Raw genomic sequence first — 6,064 nt, forward strand, 5'->3', positions numbered from 1 at the left:
TGGACATCGCAGTGTTGGACGGAAAGTATTGCGATATACGCAAAGCGCAGACACAAGCAAGTGAAGCAGCTTTCGTGGCGACATCTTACGACTTTGTGTTCGACCAAAGCGCCATTTCGATTAAAATCGACGAATTATGTTTCATTCACCCGCTGACATAAACAAGAGAATAGCGCCAAAACTACCAACGATGTATATTTGTATCTTTATTTTTCAAAATAAATCGTGCAGAAAAAAAAGAAATCTCATGCGTTGTAGTGGATCACAGCATCACAAGGTGTCAGTAGTGCTGCCGTTGCCGGGGCGCTATTCTGGAACATGAACACTATCCAGTTCCGCCATGTTGGCCTTTTGAGCGAAAGAGAAAGGGCGTAGCTGCCGTGTGAGCCAATCATAAATGAAATCAGAATATTATATGCTACAAATAGGACATATCTAATAACTTCGTATGAATACATATACATGTATAGATTATATGAGATGACATATCATACGAGATCAATGACTATCAGGCATATCAGTTTTTTTAATGTTTACGATCGCGAATAGGAGGATGATTTGACAGCATCGAGAATGGAACGCTAGTTTTGCTTTAGAGGCGAGCACCACCACAGCAAATGATGACGCTTGCATAGAATTTCCATAAGTTGCACCAGGCTAAGCATTAATAAACTGTAGGGTTTAAAATGTCCCGAAACTGCACACCTCGTTAACTTATGAGGGACACCGTAGTAGAGGGCTCCAGAATAATAGAGGGCTCCGGAACCACCTGGGATTCTTTAACGTGCACCCGATGCCCAAATACACGACCGTTTCTGGGTATACCCCAGAAAGTGGATGGGAAAACGTCTCCGCGGTAGCTCAATGGTAAAAGCATCGCACGGGTAATGCGAAGAAGGGGATAGTTGCCCACCTGCGGACAGTTGTTTTTTCACCCATTTTCATTTCCATTAATTTATCATTTCTTAATTCAATAAGTAAGTACAAGTAATTTCTCCTATATATGTTGTCTTTGGTGTCATTGTTCGTTGGCTTCTTATCATATGATTTATATATACAGGGTGTCCCAGCTATCATGCAGCAAGATTTAAAAAAGAAGAACGGCGTTACGCGAAGCCAACCTAGTGCGTATTGTTTCCAGTAAAGTGGAGTAGCTGCCAGTAATTTTTTCGTTACTGAGATTAATTAATTAATTGTAATTATTTATCTAACTTGAGAACTACTGTCCTAATTATCAAAGACTCAATGAGAAAGTTGCAGAGCAACATGAAAAACTCCCGATACACCTTTCTGTTGCTCAATACGTGCTACATAAAAGTGTTTTTCCGAGCATGAAAGACGCCCGCGAATACACGCAGAATTGCCGCATGACTGGCCGCTCGAGGCACTTTGCGTGTATTCGCGGGCTTCGGTAGCAGTATTCGTGAACCCAGAGCAGCCAAGCTACTTTCCTTAGTCCAGGGTACAGCTACTCCTTCGATAACTAGCGATGAAGTTAGAAGGGCTTTGTAAGACATGACCCGGGGAAAAGCTGCTGGAGAAGATGGAATAACAGTCGATTTAATAAAAGACGGAGGAGATAGCATGCTTGAAAAGCTTGCGGTCCCCTTTTTTTATACGCAATGCTTCATGACTTCAAGTCTACCAGAGAGCTGGAAGAATTCCAACTTCATACTAATCCATAAGAAGGGAGACGTTAGAAAACAGAGAAAATATAGGCCCATTAGCTTGCTTTCAGTAGTGTATAAAATATTCACCAAGATAATTTTCAATAGAATCAGGGCAACACTTGACTTCAGCCTACCAAGAAAACAGGATGGCTTCAGGAAAAGGGATATTCTACGATGGATCATATCCATGTCATCAACCAGGTAATAGAGAAATCTGCGGAGTAAAATTAACCTCTTATATGGCTTTCATTGTGTATGTAAATGCATTTGATTCGGTAGAGATACCAGCAGTCACTGCGTAATCAAAGAGTACAGGAGGCATACGTGAATATCTTGGCAAATATCTACAAGGATTCCACAGCTATCCCTTGGTTCTCCACAAGAAAAATAGAAAGTTGCCTATCAAGTATGGGGTGAGGCAAGGAGACACAATCTCTCCAATGATATTCACTGCATGCTTAGAAGAAGTATTCAAGCTCTTAGAATGGGAAGGCTTAGGAGTGAGGATCAACGGCGAATATCTCAGCAACCTTCGGTTTGCAGATGACATTGTCCTATTCAGCAACAATGGGGATGAATTACAACAAATTATTGAGGACCTCAACAGAGAAAGTGTAAAAGTCGAGTTGAAGATTAATATGCAGAAGACAAGGATAATGTGCAATAGCCTGGCAATAGAACCAGAATTCAGGATCGCCAGTCAGCCTCTAGAGTCTGTAAAGGAGTACTTTTATCTAGCTAGGTCAATTACTCACAGGGGACTGTGATCATGACAAGGAAAATTACAGAAGAATCAAATTGGGTTGGAGTGCATACGGTAGGCATCGCCAAATTCTAACTGTAAGCTTACCACTGTTGTAAAGAAAAGTGTACAATCATTGCATTCTACCGGGGCTAACATATGGGGCAGAAACTTGGAGGTTAACAAAGAAGCTCGAGAACAAACAAGGACCGCACAAAGAGCGATGGAACGTAACATGTTAGGCTTAACTTCAAGAGACAGGAAAAAAGAGGTGTGGATCAAAAGCAAACGGGGATAGCCGATACTCTAATTGACATTAAGAGAAAAAATTGGAGCTGGGCAGGCCATGTAATGCGTAGGACGGTAAGCGGTGGACCAATAGGGTTACAGAATGGGTACTTTGAGAAGGGAAGCGCAGTCGAGGACGGCAGAAAACTAGGTCGGGTAATGAAGTTAGGAAATTTGCAGGTGCAAGTTGGAATACGCTAGCGCAAGACAGGGGTAATTGGAGATCGCAGGGAGAGGCCTTCGTCCTGCAGTGGACATAAATATAGGCTGATGATGAAGATGATGATGTATGGCATTTTAAAACGTACCCCTTTTCCAGTTTCCGCGTATTATATGCGCGTACGTTTTCTACTAGCTTGGACAACCTAATTAACACGTCATCATTATTTGCTATTGCGAGTTTGTAATCTCGGCATAGTTTATGAGAATGCATTGAATGAACCGGAATAAGATTATGCTTCTGAAAAAGGCCCGCCCTGTGCGGAAGGAAAGCAGCTTTGGATACGAGGCGGATTATTCTTTTTTGTAAACGTGTAATTCTAATATGGTTTTCACTTCTTGTAGTTCTCCAGAAGAAAAGTCCATAGTTAATTTGATACAAGAAAAGGGCATTGTATAGCATTATGTTGACTGATATAGGAAAATGAATAGAGTGGCGACCCAATATGCCCATGATTCTAGACAACTTACCGACAATATACTTAACAGGGTCATCCCAAGTCATGTGTTCGCCAAAGAAAACTCCCAGCGTATTGCAGATGGGATCTGACTGTCATTTAGCTTAATTAGAGGAAGCTTAACGAATATGTTGTGTTAATTTTTAGGTAATTATGAGCTGCCAAGTCACTATTTCAGTTAGTGCATTATTAGCTCTTAATACTAAGCCAGCATCTGATTTGCCGGGAATAAAAAAAACTCGTGTCGTCCGCGTATATTATGTATTTATCAGCCGTATTTACACTGCATTTCTTTCTCTGCGAATTTCAAGCTATTTTGTGGGAACGCCGCTCCCATAACTACGGCGATGGATGTGGAGTCCCCTGGAGAGGTATCGGGACCTTCCACTTCAACAGCGGCCGCGCCGAGAAAGCGGTCTAGTCACCTGAGTGACACTGACAGAGAGGACACTGTGATCTACTCAGCGACCGGTGATGAGACCTCAGATGACAGTGACTTCGTGCCCGCAGCAAAGCACAAAGCAAAGAGAAGACTCCTCAGCACATCTCCTTCCGCAAGTAAAGCTACTGTGATCCCGACGCGAAAGACATCACACCGCACAATTTTATTTGTGCCTGTGGCTGCTAGCGACAATCTAAACCAGCTCAACCGCCAAGCTACACCTGTGGCACTTGAGGTGCTTATTCCGGGTCAGATCGAAGATGTCAGAATCAACGCACGTAAGAAAATTCTCGCTATAAATGTCACAAACCGCAGCACGCTACATGTTTTGAGCAGCGTCAAGGTGCTTGATAACATCAACGTATACTGCTACAAACAAGATGAACATGACTCTACGGCCGGCGTTGTGTATGACGTAGACAATTCCATAACCGATGCCGACCTGCATATACTCATCAAGCCGGCGACAGAGGGATTTTCCATAGTGCAAGCCCATCACATAGGCAAATCGAATAGCGTGAAGCTAACTCTCAAAGGAGACAGCCTACCATCACACGTCAAGGTCGGCCACTTTCGACAAATAGTACGGCCTTTTTGTGCCAAAGCCACTTCAGTGCCGGAAGTTTCAAAGGATGGGCACGTTAGTGCCGTTTGCACAAATACTGCCGTGTGCTCCCGATGCGCTAGGTCGCACAGCTCCGACGCCTGTCGTGCAGAAAACCAAAAGTGCGCCAATTACCAAGGCTCCCACGACGCATCTTCCAAGAATGGCCCACATGTGAAAAAGGAGATAAAGATCTTCAGGCAAATGGTCAGGGATGGCTCGTCGCACAGAGAGGCTGCCGCTAAGGTGCGACGCCGGCGTTCACATAGCCGGAGATCTCTCGGAAATCCACTGCTATTGCTAAGGATGCACCGCGTCAACCGACAGTCCACACCCTTCCACAGACAACTAGCAATACTAGCAGCGAGGATCCTACGCAGAAAGTCTCGATTGTCATTGCCTCACGCGAGGAGTGGCCACCGTTGCCAAGGCTAGACCAACCAGTGAAGAAGCAACATGTAGCACGCTCGCCGATTATGCTTCACCTTCGGACATCAGCCAAGACAACGATAAACAAGTTCTCACCATGATAAGAGCCCTTATGAACACGTTCCGAGTTCTCCTGACGGGCCATACACACTTCGGCGGCTCAAGGTGCGCTTCAGATACTGGATGCGCTGAATTCGGTACTGTACAGTCTTGAGAAGCCCCATGGCTGCTTCTCTACACTCCTTCCTTAAGTAAGTCAAGGAAGCGTCTATCTTCCAGTGGAATGCCCGTGGCCTTAAATCCCGCATTTTGGACTTTCGTCCCTCTGGTTTTAAGAACAAATGCCAATCATCGTCATTTGTGAGCCAAACATTGAGAGCGCGATCCGCTTATCAGAATATGAAGCTTCATGTCTGGCACCTGTGGCGACCACAGCAAAGTCATCGTTTTTGTCAGATGCGATTTCACTTATGTTTTACACCCAGTGGCACCTCATGACGACAGTCAGTACGTATGGTTGACCGTAAAATGTAAGAACGTCGCACTCACGCTCGTAGGTGCCTACATTTCACCTTCGAGCCGTTTTAACAACGCAAGACTAAGTGCAATTTTAAAAGCGACACCTGGACCATGGATTATTACCGGCGATTTCAATGCGTATCATCCGCTATGGAGAAGCTTAAAGATGGATTGCCGAGGATGACGTGTACTTCACGTCGAATCATGAACTCTGCTGCCTAATTGATGACAGTCCCACTTTTCTTCGGGGATTGACATACAACAGCTGCCTGGACTTAACTTTTCTTTCAAGATCCTTGAGTAGCCGGTGAAATGGTTCCAGGATAACGAAACGCATCGTAGTGGCCATATTCCAACATATGTTAAAGTCGAAGGCATAGGCAAATCACACTATACCACTGTTCAACGCATCGACTGGACGAAATACACGCTCCCCAAGGAGCAGATGTGTCAAAAGACTCAGAACTGTCTACCTGGAAACATCGAGGAGCTAATCGAGGAGCTAATTTCGGCACTCGAGGCCTTAAGGGCTCTGCTGAAGTTCTTAAGGGCTTGTGAATATGCCGACTGACTTTTAACGTTGTAGCGCGTAGGGTCGCGTTATTGTGCGAATTTTCTTACTTCAATCTTTTTTTATTTTCTTTCTTCTATACACCTTTATTCCTTTAGCCCGTTCAGTAGCACATAGTAGCC

This window comes from Dermacentor silvarum, chromosome 1 (genome assembly GCF_013339745.2).
Source record: "Dermacentor silvarum isolate Dsil-2018 chromosome 1, BIME_Dsil_1.4, whole genome shotgun sequence".
Classification (NCBI taxonomy): domain Eukaryota; kingdom Metazoa; phylum Arthropoda; class Arachnida; order Ixodida; family Ixodidae; genus Dermacentor; species Dermacentor silvarum.